At 38.0% G+C, this 16233-nt stretch overlaps 1 pseudogene; it reads right to left on the bottom strand.

Moving 5' to 3' along the window:
* Positions 1-3424: 3424 nt before the first annotated feature.
* LOC123829967 lies at positions 3425-5940 on the bottom strand (annotated as a pseudogene).
* Between the last annotated feature and the right edge of the window lie 10293 nt (positions 5941-16233).

Below are 16233 nucleotides of genomic sequence, written 5' to 3'. Positions count from 1 at the left end.
GAGAAAGAGAGAGAAACATCAATGTGCGGTTGCTGGGGGCCACGGCCCGCAACCCAGGCATCTGCCCCGACTGGGAATCGAACCTGTGACACTCTGGTTCACAGCCCGCGCCCAATCCACTGAGCTACACCAGCCAGGGCGAGTTTACCTTCTTGAGATTTAATGGAAGATGTATGGAATAATGTAAAATAAGGCAAAATAAGAAATAAAGTGGAATACCGTGCAACTACACATATGTGGGCTCATTATAGTGAACAGTCTGAAAATTTGAATATTCAAAATATGCATTAATTATTTCTTTTCTTTTGCGTGGAAACTAAGGAGATGTATTGGTTACATAGTGTGTGCTGCAGGGCCAGCAGACGGCGTTAGAGCCAGAGGACACATGCAGACAGGCAGCTTCTGCTATACACATGCACCCAAGGAGCCCTGACTCACTGCTCATGGTTTTGCCCTGGTTTTCAGTGACAGGGTTCTGGCCTCCTTGATCCCATGCCCAGAGCAGGAATGTAGAAGCTGCTGCATCTAGACACCAAGGGGCAGAGGTGAGACCCAAGCAAGTAAGTGTGGACCATCTATTGTTTCTTTAAAATATAAATAATAATTAGAATTAGGCTCCAGAACTGTCACATACAATTTTCTTTTGTTATAATGCATAGATAACAATGATGATGGACTTATTTGTTGTAAGAATTGTTTCCATTCAATTCCCAGTCAGCGCACATGCCTGGGTTGCAGGCCATGACCCCCAGCAACCGCACATTTGATGTTTCTCTCTCTTTCTCCTTCCCTTCCCTCTCTGAAAATAAATAAATAAAATCTTAAAAAAAAAAAAGAATTGTTTCCAAGCAATGTTCAAGCTACTTACAAGTCTCTATAATTCTACATATTTCTCAACAAAGCCGTTCCTTTTGTAATTTAGATGGTATGTCTGCCCAGTCTTTGTTCAAAATATTACCGTTTTTGACTGAATGCGGTGCAATTACGTGAACTACTGTTGGACTCATTGAGGTTGCCATGGTTATTGTCTACCTGGGAGAAAGAAGCCGTGGGCCAGAGAAGATCAGTGAGATGATTGGGGTACAAGAACTTACCCTCGTGAGAACTAGAGTCAAAAAAGAGACGGCTGGGCACTAATCCTGTGCTCTTCCCACATCACTTCCTCTAACCTCCCGAGTTCTAGTTTTTCAACTTCAACAAATATCTGTAGTTAAAACAACCTCTTAGCACACTCCCTTTCTTAATCCCCATCCTCTGGGTCAGGGGTTGGCAAGCTAGGGCCAATGAGCCAAATCTAGCCCATTGCCTGTTTTGGTAGAACTCATGAGCTAACAAGGAGTTTTACATTTTTTAATGTTTAGAAGATTGTTTCACGGCATGAGAATTATGTGAAGTTCAAATGTCAGTGCCCATAAATTAAAGTTTATTGGAATATCACCACACCCAGTAGTTTAATGTGTTGTCTGTGGCGGTTTTCATGGTGTAACAACAGAGCTGAGGAACTGCAACGCGGACTGTGTGGCCCGCAAAGCCTAAAATATTTGCCATCTGACCTTTTACAAGACAAGTTTGTTGACCGTGCCCCAGATCAATCCAGATCAAGGAGACTTTTGGACGTTGAGAGAAAGGGAAGCCCTTTTGTCTAAAACGCTCAACTGGGCACCTCTTATCAGTCTTACCTGCTTCTCTGACATTGTTTTATAGTAAATTCTCTTTCTGCAATTTTGAGTCTTGGTTGGTCGTAAAAGTTGATAGGCTATACCTGTGCTATCTAGTATAGTAGATATTAGGGACATGTGGCTGAGTACTCAAAATGTGATTAAGGAAAATTGAGATGTACTATAAGTATAAAACCTACATCATAGTTTGAAGAAGTAGTATATAAAAGAATATAAAATCTCTCAATAGTTTTCATGCTGAAATAATATTTAGGATACATTGGATTAAATCAAATTTGTTATTAAATCAGTTTTACCTGTGTTTTGTTACTCTTCAATGTGGCTACTATAAAAATTAAAATTATTCATATGGCTTGAGTCATAAAGCACGATTCCTTTTGGATAGTGCTTGTTTGAATCCTTTCACATTTTTTGAAGTGAAAACTGCAAATAATTTTACAAGTGTATTTGATTTCATATATATATAAATATATACATCAAAGACAATGATATATATATCTCTCCCATAATTTTTATGTCAATAATATTGTTTACAAATGAGCCCCACTTTACAAATAAGAACACAAAAGCAAAACCGCACTGGAATTCAGGTCTTTTAATACCTGATCGGTGATCAGTCCACTTTATTACTAATACTGAAGTAAAAATTTAGCCATTACTATATAATTATATAGCCCTAAGAATTTGTCATTTATTTTAACTTTTGTCCTAAAAAATATAAAAACTGAGTTATTTAATACTCTTATCATAGTTACTCATAAGTAATGTAACAATACAGAAACATGAAGTATTAAGTATATATTTTTCTTTAAATATATCTCCTACTTCAGTAGCACATATGGGTGAAGTGAAGTTATTTTCTTCTAAGTAATCGGTGTTTTATTCTTTAATACCTTTAAATAATATATAGGCACTTACTATAGAAATGATTTTATGTGCAAACAATGTATAGACATTCTACCCATAAATTCAATTTTTCCCCAAACAATTAACTTTTTCAAAGAAAAGCACACAAACAAATTGAAAAGGCTCTGGATTCCTCTGCTTCTAACTCATTGTTGAGCTGGAAACATAAAGCTTGTTCTACCAGGAATCTCAAGTTAGAATTTTCTCCAGAGGGGAAATTAGAGGGCAAAGTGCCATTTCAGAAAGATTATTCAGCTCTCACCCCCAGCATCCACAGGTGCCTATCCTAACAGCTCAAACAGGTAAAAATAGTCCAAGAGAATTAGACTTCAATATATCAGGCCATTATGTTCTTCTAAGATATTAATAAACCAAAACATGAAACACTGAAATCAAAACAAAAGATATTAGTACTTGAAGCTAATTATCATACAGATTGTTAGTTCCTTAAATGTACCCCTCCTTCTCTAATGTTAATAAAGGGACTATTTTTACAGCAAAGCAAATTTTATTTTATGTATCACTAGCCATGAATTTTAATCATTAGGTATTACATAAATGGTGCCATTATCCAAATGGCATGATCATGTTATCACCACAATTCACTTTGTATTTACAGAGTTTTCATGATTTACATAAGTAAATCTATGAGTGAAGGTTTAACACTGAGATGCGGCCTAGCATCCATATTATCTGATATTTTGCAGATAGCAATGTAGAAGAGACGTAATTTTAATCACCTTTTCATGTTAGTCGCCTTATGTAAAAAAATAAATAAATAAATAACTTTAAATGTCTAAGTCTCTAAAAGAGATTTTCCAATGTGCTCATAGAAATGGTTAAACAATAAGATCATCAGAAACAACTTCTATGTCCACATTCTCTTTTAGTTTCTGTACCATTTTGTCTTCCAGCTGTTTTCCTTTGCGTGCAGAAGGGGACCGGATGAAATGAATGTTTTGCTTGACTTCTTTGATGTCCTGAGTGTTCTATAGTTCTTTATTTTTCTTCAACCTGTTCATTATAAATTTAACTTGCCATTTCTGTTTGATCTCTTTGACTCTCTTCGTCATTTTATTCCACAGCTCTCACTGGTATTTGACAGCTTTATTTCTATGTTTTTCAAATTCAAATGAATTATCCACTGTAAGCTCTTTACCAGCTGTTTTACAGAAGGCTTTAGTCCACTTGACCTTGTGAGGATTGTGCTTCTTTTTTTTTAAAGATTTTATTTATTTACTTATTTTCAGGGAGAGGGAAAGGGAGGGAGGAAAAGAGGGAGAGAAACATCAATGTGTGGTTGCCTCTCACACGCCCCCTACTGGGGACCTGACCCACTACCCAGGCATGTGCCCTGACTGGGAATTGAAGTGGCGACCCTGTGGTTCACAGGCTGGTAATCAGTCCACTGAGCCACACCAGCCAAGGCCAGGTGGTGCTTCTTTTTAAAGTTTTTATGACACTTGGATTTATAGAACCTGAACATCTTGCAATTGTTGCAGACGAACATCATGCCGTGGCCAGGGTGTATGGGCCCCAAACAGAAATAACACTTCTCAATAAGCCTGTCGAATGTGCATGGGGACCCACCACTCAAACACCAGGTTTTTCACTTTTGTTTTCAAGAATGGAATTTCTTCCTTTTTGGAGAATGTCAGATTTGTGATTTATATTTTTTCCAGTATTATTGAGATTTAGTCAAATAATGTATAAGTTTAATGTGTACAATGTGATGCTTTGAGATATATATATATACACACACACATATACACACACATAGACACATATATGTTGTGAAATGAGGTGAGTTAACACATTCATCACCTCAGATATTTACGTTTTTGTGTAGGTGTGAGACCATTTAAAATCTACTCCCATAGCAACTTCCATGTATACAATACAGTTTGTTAACTATAGTCACCACGCTGTACATTAGATCTCCAGAACTTATTCACCTTATAACTGAACCAGTTTTTCATTAGCAAGCCTCTAGTGAGTCACCAGAACAACTGTAACAGGCACTTTATTAGAGTTCATTGTCATTTATTAGAAACAACCTTGTTGTTTCTCCATGATCCACTTCCGCTACTTTGGGGAGAAAGTTGTCATTTTATTTTATTTTATTTATTTTTAGAGAGGGAAGGGAGGGAGAAAGAGAGAGAGAGAGAAAAACATCAATGTGCGGTTGCTGGGGGTCATGGCCTGCAACCCAGGCATGTGTCCTGACTGGGAATCGAACCTGCGATACTTTGGTTCACAGCCCGCGATCAATCCACTGAGCTACGCCAGCCAGGGCAAAAGTTGTCATTTTAACCAAGCAGGTATACAGAACAGTTTAATGGTGGATAAGTATCTCCAAATTTGTTGCATTACCAGCAAAATTAATGATTTGCTGCTACAATTAGAAAAATATTATTTTGAAGCAAAGCAGAGACAGACTCAGATGGAGAACAGATGGCAGCTAGTGGGGTGGGAGATTACGGGGTGGAGGGATTGAGCAAAAAGGAAACAGGACTCATGGGCATGGACAACAGTGTGGGGATTGCTGGGGGGATATAAGGGGGATAAATGGTCATGGAAAACTATAATGAAGATTATATATTACAAGAGAAAATGTTATTTTTCTAAAGGGAGAAAAATATTAACTAGCAGTTTTCAAATTAAAATAGGTAAAAATAGCAAGCCATTTTATTAACAAAAATTTTCCCACTGGTACTTACATATTTTTCAAACTTTATAAATTACAGTATGGGATTTAGAAACAAATGTAGATTGTGGGGTTTCTTTTTACAAACTTAAACATGGCAAATTGGTGGTAAAGATACATAGTCAGCAAAAGTGTAGAATTTACTGAAAATACCTAGAGAATGTCATCTTTCCTTGCTATTATACTTTCTTTAAAAAAAAAGATTTTATTTATTTATTTACTTTTAGAGAGAGGAAGGGAAAGAGAAAGAGAGGGAGAGAAATATCAGTGTGTGTCTCTCATGTGCCCCCCTACTGGGGACCTGGCCTGCAACCCAGGCGTGTGCCCTGACTGGGAATTGAACCAGTGACCCTTTGGTTCACAGGCCTGTGCTCAATCCACTGAGCTACACCAGCCAGGGCACTATTATACTTTCAAGTCACAATTGGGGTAACATTCTATTTTTAATTTGAGTTTTTTTAATAGGCTTTATTTTTTTTAGGTTCACAGCAAAATTGAGGGGTAGGTACAGAGTTTTCCAATATACGTACCCCTTGCTCTATCCCACTCCTCCTGCACAGCTCCCCCATTACCAACACCCCCACCAGAGCGGTACATTTGTTACAATAGATGAACCTACACTGACACGTCATAATCACCCAGATCCATAGTTTACATTGGATTCAGTCTTGGTGTTGAGCACTCCATGGGTTTGGACAAATGTATGACATGTATCCACCATTACAGTACCACACAGAATAGTTTCACTGCCCTAAGATTCCTCTGCGTTCTATCTGTTCATCCCTCTTATTTGACTTTTAAATCTGCACAACTCTTCCCAGCAGTTCCATTTTCATTCATCCACCTTTTAAAAGTTTTGGTTTTCTTTCTTTTTAAATTAGCTATTCCTGTATGTAATTGAAAGAGTCAAATACTGTACTATCCAACACTTACTATGACTATTAGTTTCAAGCTCCTCTCCCCAACCCCCATTACCCATTTTCCTTAATTTAGAGGCAATATTTTCAACTTCTTAATTTGTATTTTTTTGGTGTTTATCTCTATAGCTTTAATAAATGCTTATATTGCTACTTTTTAAATTTGTACGGATTATTTAATTATTTTCCACTATCCTAAATCAGGCTTGACTCCCTTCAGATCTCTTCACCCTCACCATACACATGAAAATTTCCTATACACCCATTTTTCCAGTATAGTTTTGTTATAATTTCAGTTAGCTCAATAATCTGACTATATACATGCTATTCATAGCTGAGCCAAGTTGAGCTTCTGATAAAACATGACTAAAGAAATAATTAGGAAATTGGAATATAAAGTTAAATATTTACCCAGAATTCAGTTCACATAGAAAAAAATTCAGCTCACACAGAGAAAATTGTGAAATAGAGTTTAAAGCACATGCAATAGAATGAGAATGCTCAATACATGTTAATGTGAGTTTTAGAAAAAGAAGAGATTGAGGGGCAATTAAATGTCTGAAAATGTTCAAATGACTAGCAGGAACCTTTTTGAAAAATCACATTATGCCCTGGCTGGTGTAGCTCAGTGGACTGAGTGCAGGCTGCGAACCGAAGGGTCGCCGCCAGTTCGATTCCCAGTCAGGGCACATGCCTGGGTTGCGGTCCAGGTCCCCAGTGGAGGCCACATGAGAGGCAACCACACATTGATGTTTCTTTCTCTCTTTCTTCCTCCCTTGCCCTCTCTCTAAAAATAAATAAATAAAATAAAATAAAGAAAAATCACATTACAATGTATTAAGGCTAAAGGTTAAATAAAAATTTTTTCCCCAATAAAGTCCAAGAGAGTTGACCATTCACAAATAATTCATGTAATAAGATGGAAATCAAACCCAGAAAGAAGGATCACTGTCCCAGAAGCTATGTTCAGGAAAGAAATTGGCAAACATGTTGGTAACTTTAAGTAACCAACGATTATTCATGTGTGTGTGATTCCACTTCTGGGAATATATCCAAAGAAACTCAAAATACTGATTCAAAAGAATATACCCCTATGCTTATTGCAGCATTATTTACTATAGCCAAGATTTGGAAGCAGCCCAAGTGCCCATCGGTAGATGAGCAGATAAAAAAGCTATGGTACATTTGTACGATGGAATAGTTGGCTGCAAAAAAGAAAGAAATCTTACCTTTTGCAACAGTATGGATGAACCTGGCGACTATTATGCTAATTGAAATAAGCCAGTCAGAAAAAGAGAAGTACCATATGATTTCACTCATATGTGGAATCTAATGAATAAAGTAAACTGACTAACGAAATACAAACAGACTCATCGATACAGGAAACAGACTGACAGCTGTCAGAGGGGAAGGGGTTTGGGGGGCTGGGTAAAAAAGGCGAAGGGATTAAGCAAAAGAAAAATCCTTATAGGTATAGGCAACAGGATGGTGATGACCAGAGGGAAAGAAGGGTGAGGAAGGTAGAAGAGGGTACAGGAGGGATAAATGGTGACGGAAGATTTAGCTTGGGGTGGTGAACACATAATATAATATACTGATGATGTATTATAGCATTGTACACCTGGGATGCATATAATTTTATTAACCAATGTCACTCCAATCAATTCAATGCAAATAAATAAATAAATAAATAACCAACGACTTTTTAAAAAAGATTTTATTTATTTATTTTTAGAGAGGGAAGGGAGGGAGAAAGAGAGAGAGAGAGAAACATCAATGTGCAGTTGCTGGGGGTCATGGCCTGCAACCCAGGCATGTGCCCTGACTGGGAATCGACCCTGCGATGCTTTGGTTCGCAGCCCGCGCTCAATCCACTGAGCTATGCCAGCCAGGGCACCAATGACTTTTTAAAAAATCACAGTAATAAGAGTAATAATGAGTATTTGGGGAGTAGGTTTCAAAATAAAGTGGAATTCAATTTTATATGACCTATCATGGAAGACTGCGGATGTGCCTGTATGGAACTAAAGTGCCTTGAATTGTCAGGAGTATAAACCTGTAATTTTACTCTAAATATTAAAGTCAAGTAGTTTTATTAGATCCTTCTAAAATAATAGATAAGATGTATATTTTCCAAATAAATGGAAAATCTAAAAAGAGGGAATAAGAAGCAAAGAAAAATGTAGGTAGATATAACACTCTAAATAATTAAAAGAAATCCATATGTATTTGTAGTAACAATAAGTATAGATGGTTCAACATTCCTCCTTAAAGATAGAGCTTCTTAGATTAGATTATGTATTGTTTATAAGAGACATATATAAAGCATAAAGACACAAAAAGGCATAATGTAAAAAGATAGAAAAAGAAAAACCAAGTGATTATTTGTTGAACAAATGATTAAAACTCTTGCATGGCAGAAACCTCTTACGTTTTCCCTCTTATTAATAGACTTCCTTTTTTAGAGCAGTTGTACTTTCACAGCAAAACTGAGCATGAAGTATGGAGTCTTTGTCTGCCTACTTCCTCCCTTCCCACAGCTTCCGCCACCATCAAGATCCCCCACCAAAGCGGTACATTTGTTCAAATTAATGGACCGGCACTGACACATTGTCACCCAAAGTCCATAGTTTCCATTAGGGGTTTCTCTCGATACTGTATATTCTATGGGTTTGAACAAATGTAAAATGACATGTATCGACCAGTGTAGTATCATACAGAATAGTTTCACTTCCCCCCAAATCCCTCGTGTTCCCCCTATTCGCTGAGACTGTTTCATATTTATATTTTTATTTGTTACAGAGTCATAGTTATATTAAGGGTTTGAAAGTCTATGCTTGCATTTACCTGTTTTACTGAGTCTCTTCTGATTGAATTCATGATAATCAGAGAAAATGAAATATTTTTGGCAGTTCCAAATAGTAGCTCTTCAATAACAGTATTGCTGCCAGCACCATCAAGTGCCTGAATTCTTTTCCAGACAATTTTCAGAAAATGCTATTTCTTGAATAAACAGAGAATCAACCTTTTCAATTTTATCTCTTTGAACTAGGAGTGTTTAGCCCAGTTGTGTGGAAAACCTCCCATTAACATGTTATTTGCAGTGGTAAAACACTTTGAATGCTCTGTGAAGGATTATCAAATTATCTTATTTGTTTCAAGTTTGTGATTATTATTAAAAGGACTTCCACCAGCTGGAGCCCTATGTGACAATTGTCAAAGATCCTGGCACAGGAATAACATCATCGATCAAGTTAACCATTCATCAATTGATTTTAAAAAAGATTTTTATAATATTTGTAATCCTAAGCTGTACTGAAAATCTCTGCATTAGTTTTGTATTATGCATAATAAATTACTCTAAAACTTAGCAGCTTAAAACCGCAAACTCAATTATCTCATAGTTACTGTGGGTTGAGAATTTTAAAAAATATTTTTAATGTACTTTCCAATTATAGTTGCCATAATATTATATTAGCTTCAGGTGAACACCTAGTGATTAGACATTTATATACCTTGTGAAATGAACACTCTGATAAGTGTGATGCCCATTTGACACCATGCGTAGTTATTACACTAGTATTAACTATAGTCTCTGTGCCACAACTATTTTTATAACTGGCAATTGGTGCTTCTTAATTCCTTCACCTTTTTCACCCAGTCCCCCAACCACCCCCTCCATCTGACAGCCATCAGTTTTTCTGCAAGTATGAGCTTGTTTCTATTTTGTTTGTACTTGTTTTTTTAGATTCCACATATAAGTCAATCATGGTATTTGTCTTTCTCTGACTTGTTTCATTTAGCATAATACCCTCTAGACCCATCCACATTGTTGTAAATGGCAAGATTTCATTTTTTTTTTTTTATGGCTGAGCAGTACTCTATTGTATAGATGGCGAGGTCGGTCTAGAAAAAGTCCAGCCATGGTTAATATAATAAGAACAATTGGTGCAATATCAAGTAACCTGGCAGCCAAGGGGAGTGGACTGGAATGCACACACATGAACAATGACGAGTTCACTGTGCTAATCAGTGGGGGTGGTAGACACCATTGAGTGAGCGTGTATACTGTGGTCATTACATTCAAAATGACAGCGTGAGTAGAGCAATGAGTCTGCATCAAATTTTGCATGAAGCTTGAACATTCTTCCTCAGCAAGTATTCAGATGGTTCAGAAGTACCCAGCTATGGGCAACTGGTGACTGGCAGCTTCATCATGACAACGTGCCTGTTCATGTATCACATCTTGTACAGTTTTTTGGTGGAACATCACATCATCCAGGTGACTCAAGTCCCCTACAGTCCAGATTTGGTGCCCCATGTCATCTGGCTTTTCCCAAAACTAAAATAACTTTTGAAAGGGAAGAGAGTTCAGACCATGCATGAGATTCAAGAAAATACAATGGGCAGCTGATGGTGATTGGGGGAACTGTGTGAGGTCCCAAAGTGCCTACTTTGAAGGGGGCTGAGGCATCATTGTCCTGTGTACAATGTTTCTTGTGTCTTGTACCTTCTTCAATAAATGTCTCTATTTTTCATATTACATGGCTGGATACACTCTGGACAGACCTCATATGTACCACTTTTTTTTTTTTTTTTTGGTCCACTGGTCTATTGATGGACACTAAGGTTGTTTTCGTATCTTGGCAATTGTAAATATTGCTGCAGTGAAAGAACATCTTGGCTGTGTAGTTCTGGCTCAGGGCCTCTCATAAGGTTTCAGTTAAGATATCTGCTGGAGCTATAGTCATCTGAGGGCTTGACTGTGGCTGGGGGTTTATAAGATGGCTCACTCCCATGGCTACTGGCGGGAAGCCTCAATTCCTTGCCATGTAAGCCTCTCCAATTGCTGTTTGAGTCTCATAATGACATGGCAGCTGGGTTCCCCCAGAATGAGTGATTTAAGAGACCGCAAGACAAGAAGCCACAATGTCTTTATGACCCAGACTGTTAATGCCATGCTCCATCTTTTCTGTAATACTTTATTGGTTCCATAAGTCAGCTCTGTTCAGTGTGGGAGGGGCCTATACAGGGGCATGTACCAGGAGATAGCAATTTGTAGGGGATCAGTGTGGAGATTGGCAACCACATTCTCAGCTGTAGATATCAAACTAGTGTTTAGAAAGGACAGAAGTAACATTTTTAGGAAATAAAAGAATTTAGAATTTTATCCCTATTATTTTCTCTGTCTTACATAATGACATTTTTTATTTAAATCAACATTTTGACTTCTCCTTAGTTCCTACCTTTTCTAGATTTATTAAGCCTGAAGCTCTTGAAAGCCATGAAAACTGGTGAAATTTAGAGGTTTGTCTGCTCTTGTTGCATACAAATATTGAAGATTTAATGGTCACTTTGCTATGAATATTATATATATATATGTATATATATGCATATATAAAAATCTTGATAACTATCTGTATGTATCATTTGAAGTACAAACTATCTTCCACTCCTATAATAATTATCTTCATTTTATAGGGGGCCTTACCTACAGAGAGAGGTTATCTGCTTTGTCAAAACTTTGGCTATTTCAATGGGATTGAAGCCACATTAAGCACCAGGAAAATGTTTCATTTTTCTTAGCTTCTCATCCTCCTATGATCTGAAATTTTCCTGTAGTTCAATGAAATTAATGCCTTTAATATGTTCCATCCATACTAGAATGATAGTACAAAGTGCTTTTATAATATTTTTAAAGGGATTACATATGAAAACCTGTCTACATTTGAGTAAATGAAGGTAACAGAGAATCAAATGCTTCATGCTTTTCCAAGGCACTGCTTCCATGGGGCAATATAAGCTTTGAAACGTGGATGCAATTTTATGAAATTGGTGGCTTATGACACATTAAAATCTAGAAAGTCTGCATTTCATTTCAAATTGAGGTCTTAAAAATAATGTGCTTTACTTATAGCTGCATTCTTTTTTATAAAACTTCAGGGACAATGATTTTAAAACCACCATCACCTTATGTTTAAATGAAAATCACAAAAACTGGATTTCGAACTTTTGAACTTCAAATATGAAAGTTGCTAGAGTCTATTTAATATAATCTTTAAAGAGGTTTGAATTAAATAAATAGCTGTCACCACCACCAAGCCTCACTCTAGATAATTTTGTGTGGGTCTCTTGAATCTTAACCTGGGAGAACTGCAAGTCTCTAGAGGCCTGCACATGACCATTTTTACTTGTTCTGAAACCTTCATGGCTCCTCTGGATTAGAGAATGAAGGAGCAGACATGGTTTTAGAAGGTTACGGTCATTTTCTCCTTTTTTATCTTCGGTGTCCCCCAGCTCTCACTAATGTGTGTGTTCATCCCTAGACTCCTGAATCGGAACCTGCCGATTGCCAGAGCAGCAGGCTCTTTTTTGTACCTTCCTAAAAACAGGCTGGTGGGAGAAAACATGTACCACAGGAAATCAGAGGTGTTCCTTTTGAGCTTGCTATCTTTCTAGCTGCAGTGTTCTCTTCTCTCTGACTCAAAGCTCAGTTGCTCTGCTGGGACTCATAGAGGAAATCCAGAAACATAGATTATTGTCCAGGGCATGGGGAGCACAGGCAACCATTGCCAGCTTATCTTCATAACCTTCCTTGGGACATTGGCTGGTGTATTTCTCTGTGATGGTAGGGCAAAGCAGGCAGGATGTGATCTTGGAGCTATTGGTGATCATCTTTGTCACCTCTAGGGGAGAATTGTCAGAAAATAAAATTCACACAGAAGAAGAAAAGGCCAGGAAGTGGAAAGAGACTTATTTCTGGGCTCCTACCAGGTAATCGTTGGGTTTGTCAATGATATAAGCCCCCAAAACTCCCCCTTCTTGTGCTTAAGTAAATTCAAACTGAGTTTGGTCACTTGAGGCCAAAATGAATCCGTATTAGAGCAGCAATTATGAGGTAAAAGTATTGTTTGTAAAAACCAAATGTTATCTTTTGAATTCTCAACCAATAGTGAAGGAAGAATTTGATTGTGTTTTTCATTGAGCAATGGCTAAGAAAACCCATAGATTTCCACATAAAAGTTGGAAAAATACAGCGGCATCAGCAAGGACTAATGGTAATATAAAGAGGTTTGGGTTGGCTCAGTAGCTGAATTAAGTTTGAGGGAAAAGCTAATGAATTTAGTCTACAAATGCTTTGGGGCAAGACTGAATACAAGAGACACTTTCTTCCTGTCAAGAGAGTTGCAAGAGAGCCAACCAGAGAAAGTGGTGGATAAAATAAGGACCTGTTGCCTGGGTCAGTTTTAGGGTGTGAATTGCGGGGTAGGGATTGGTAGAGATGAAGAGCATTCATCTCTATGACTTTGTCCTGTGTCCTATGGTCCTATGACTTGAGACACCAAGTCTCAAGACGGCGAGTGACCAGGTCAAACAGATATTTAAGAACCAGATTAAAGTAAAAAGAAAATGTACGTTCTGAGCCTGATTTTTGCTTTTGTCTCATGGAGCAACATCTCCTTACTTATGATTTCTACTCACATGATAGAGCCTGTGATGTGGTGAAGCCCTTAGGGACAAACAGGAAAAACATTCATGTGCGCGCTCATGGGCATGTGTTATATTTTATCAGGGCATGAGAACTGTTTATAGTGGACTTGAATTTTTTCCTTGGTCTGTTGGAGGGCATTTTTGTGATTGGAGGGCAGGGGAGAGAGAGAGACAGAGAGAGAGACACAGAGAGAGAGAGAGAGAGAGAGAGAGGCAGAGAGAGAGAGAGAGGGAGGGAGGGAGGCAGAGTGCAGTAAGAGCTATTGAATAGGTGATTCCAGTACTTTGTAAGCATCTAGGCAGCTCAACATCACTGAGCTCAGCTGGGTCTGCCTGTATTTCTCACACACACACACACACACACACACGCACACACACACAGGTTTATTCCTGGGCTCATACTGTGGACATTGGGCAGTGTTTCATAGAAGCAGCAGAGAGAAGACAAGGATGTGGTTTCCCTGCCTACATGATGAAAATACTTCAAATTCGAATTTAGAGAATCTGCAAATTCTCGAAATTACTCATCCAACATATCCATCACATCTGAAACAAATGCTGGCAAGTGTCTTAGCCCATTTCGATTTCTATCTATAAAAATAGTCCTTTTTATGACTTCCCCCCTTCAAAGATATCGCTGATACTTAGGGAAGAGAGGGGAGATTAAAGGAAAGACGAAGATGATGTTCAAGACAGTCCTCCTCCAGGCCGCTGAAGGAAATGAAGATGTTTCAATAAGGTTTTCAAATAATAGAAACTTCGATGGTTAATTTGGACAAAGGAGGGAGTAGGATAGTCTCCAAGAAAAAAGAAGGGAAAACTGAGTCATGAAGCCTAAGTACATTTCAAAGCATTCAGTGCTGCTTGAGAGTATCAGGCGGGGCTTCAAATTCTCTGGTTGGCAAATTTTCAGCCCCTTCCTTTTCTCCGACCATGTATCCTAACATCTAAATTACTGAGTGTCACATTTAGTGCCGTAATGTGAATTGGAGCAGCACATAACTGGGGTTATTTACGATTCCCAGCTTAAAACTTTGCTTTTGTATCTGAGAGAAGCAGAAGATTCACAGACCAGGATATATTTACATACAAAAACATTTATCAGTGTTTGTGCTCCACCTCAAGATATAGCTTGAATCACACTGGAAAATCATGTATTTAAAGATATGTATGTAATAAATCCGGTATCATTTAGGGAAACAAGACCTGCTATTAGGCTGAGGTACTAGTTGGCTGTTCATTTTCCTGGTCAAGACCTCGAGGCACAGCAATTTGAAGTTGAGCTCTGAAACAAGCAGCCCTCTCACCTTGGAAACCTTTTTTCCCTTCTGTTGCTAGGTCCTCCAGCCCCGTTTGAACACTGTACATAATAGCTTCTTGTGAGGAAACGGCATTTGGAGGTCTCTCAGTCTGTCAGCATAACACCAACATTTTAAAAATCACATGTTATGTTAGTGAAGCCCTCTCTTTCCTTCGGTCCCAATTTTTCGGCTCCCAAGATCAAAAACGTTCAAGGAACAATTTAAAACTGACACTAGAACTTGTGCAATTATTTCCCATTTAACAGTATTAATTTTCCACGTTGAAAATGGCTTCTTTAATGGGAAATGCATGACATTAAAAAACAGCTTTGAATGAACGGCTTTCTTGTCGTACCTCATTTCCCCAAAGCATTCCTTTCCAAATACGTTACTGTGGGTGGAAGTAGATAACTACTGAGTGGAGTGTTCTGCATCTTCACTCCTCTCTCTCTCTCTTCTTCTTTTTGGCCAACCCAATTTGTTATCAGTCCCCCATTCTTTTTTTTTTTTAGATTTTATTTATTTATTTTTAGAGACGGAAGGGAGGGAGAAAGAGAGAGAGAGAGAAACATCCATGTGTGGTTGCTGGGGGCCATGGCCTGCAACCCAGGCATGTGCCCTGGCTGGGAATCGAACCTGTGATGCCTGGTTCGCAGCCTGAGCTCAATCCACTGAGCTACGCCAGCCAGGGCCATCTTCACTCTCTTCAAGTGCCTAGTACATAGTAAATACTCCATAAATAACTGTTATATGTTTGTAGTGAGTGCCCAATGAATCAGACCTAATTATTTTATATTGAGCTCCAGATCAATAAACTATTCTACTTTTGGGGGAAAATTTAATTAACTTGAAAAGATACCAACATTACTAGGTATATATTTTTAATTTTAAATATTGTTTTATTGTGAAAATGTTTGAACATACTGCAAAGTTGAAAGAACTTTTTTTTTAAAAGATTTTATTCATCTATTTTTAGGGAGGGAAGGGTGGGGGAGAGAGAGAGAGAGAGAGAGAGAGAGAAACATCAATGTGCGGTTGCTGGGGGTTATGGCCTGCAACCCAGGAATGTACCTGGCTGGGAATCGAACCTGGGACACTTTAGTTCCCAGCATGAGCTCAATCCACTGAGCTATGCCAGCCAGGGCTTAAAGATTTTATTTATTTATTTTTTAGAGAGGGAGGGGAGGGAGAAATAGAGAGAAACATCAATGTGTGGTTGCTGGGGACCATGG

The sequence above is a fragment of the Phyllostomus hastatus genome, unplaced genomic scaffold (assembly GCF_019186645.2).
Source record: "Phyllostomus hastatus isolate PE091 unplaced genomic scaffold, TTU_PhHast_1.1 phas_scaffold_12, whole genome shotgun sequence".
In the NCBI taxonomy this organism is placed as follows: domain Eukaryota; kingdom Metazoa; phylum Chordata; class Mammalia; order Chiroptera; family Phyllostomidae; genus Phyllostomus; species Phyllostomus hastatus.
The sequence above is the reverse complement of the archived record's forward strand: the minus strand, read 5'-3'. Positions and strand labels throughout refer to the sequence as shown.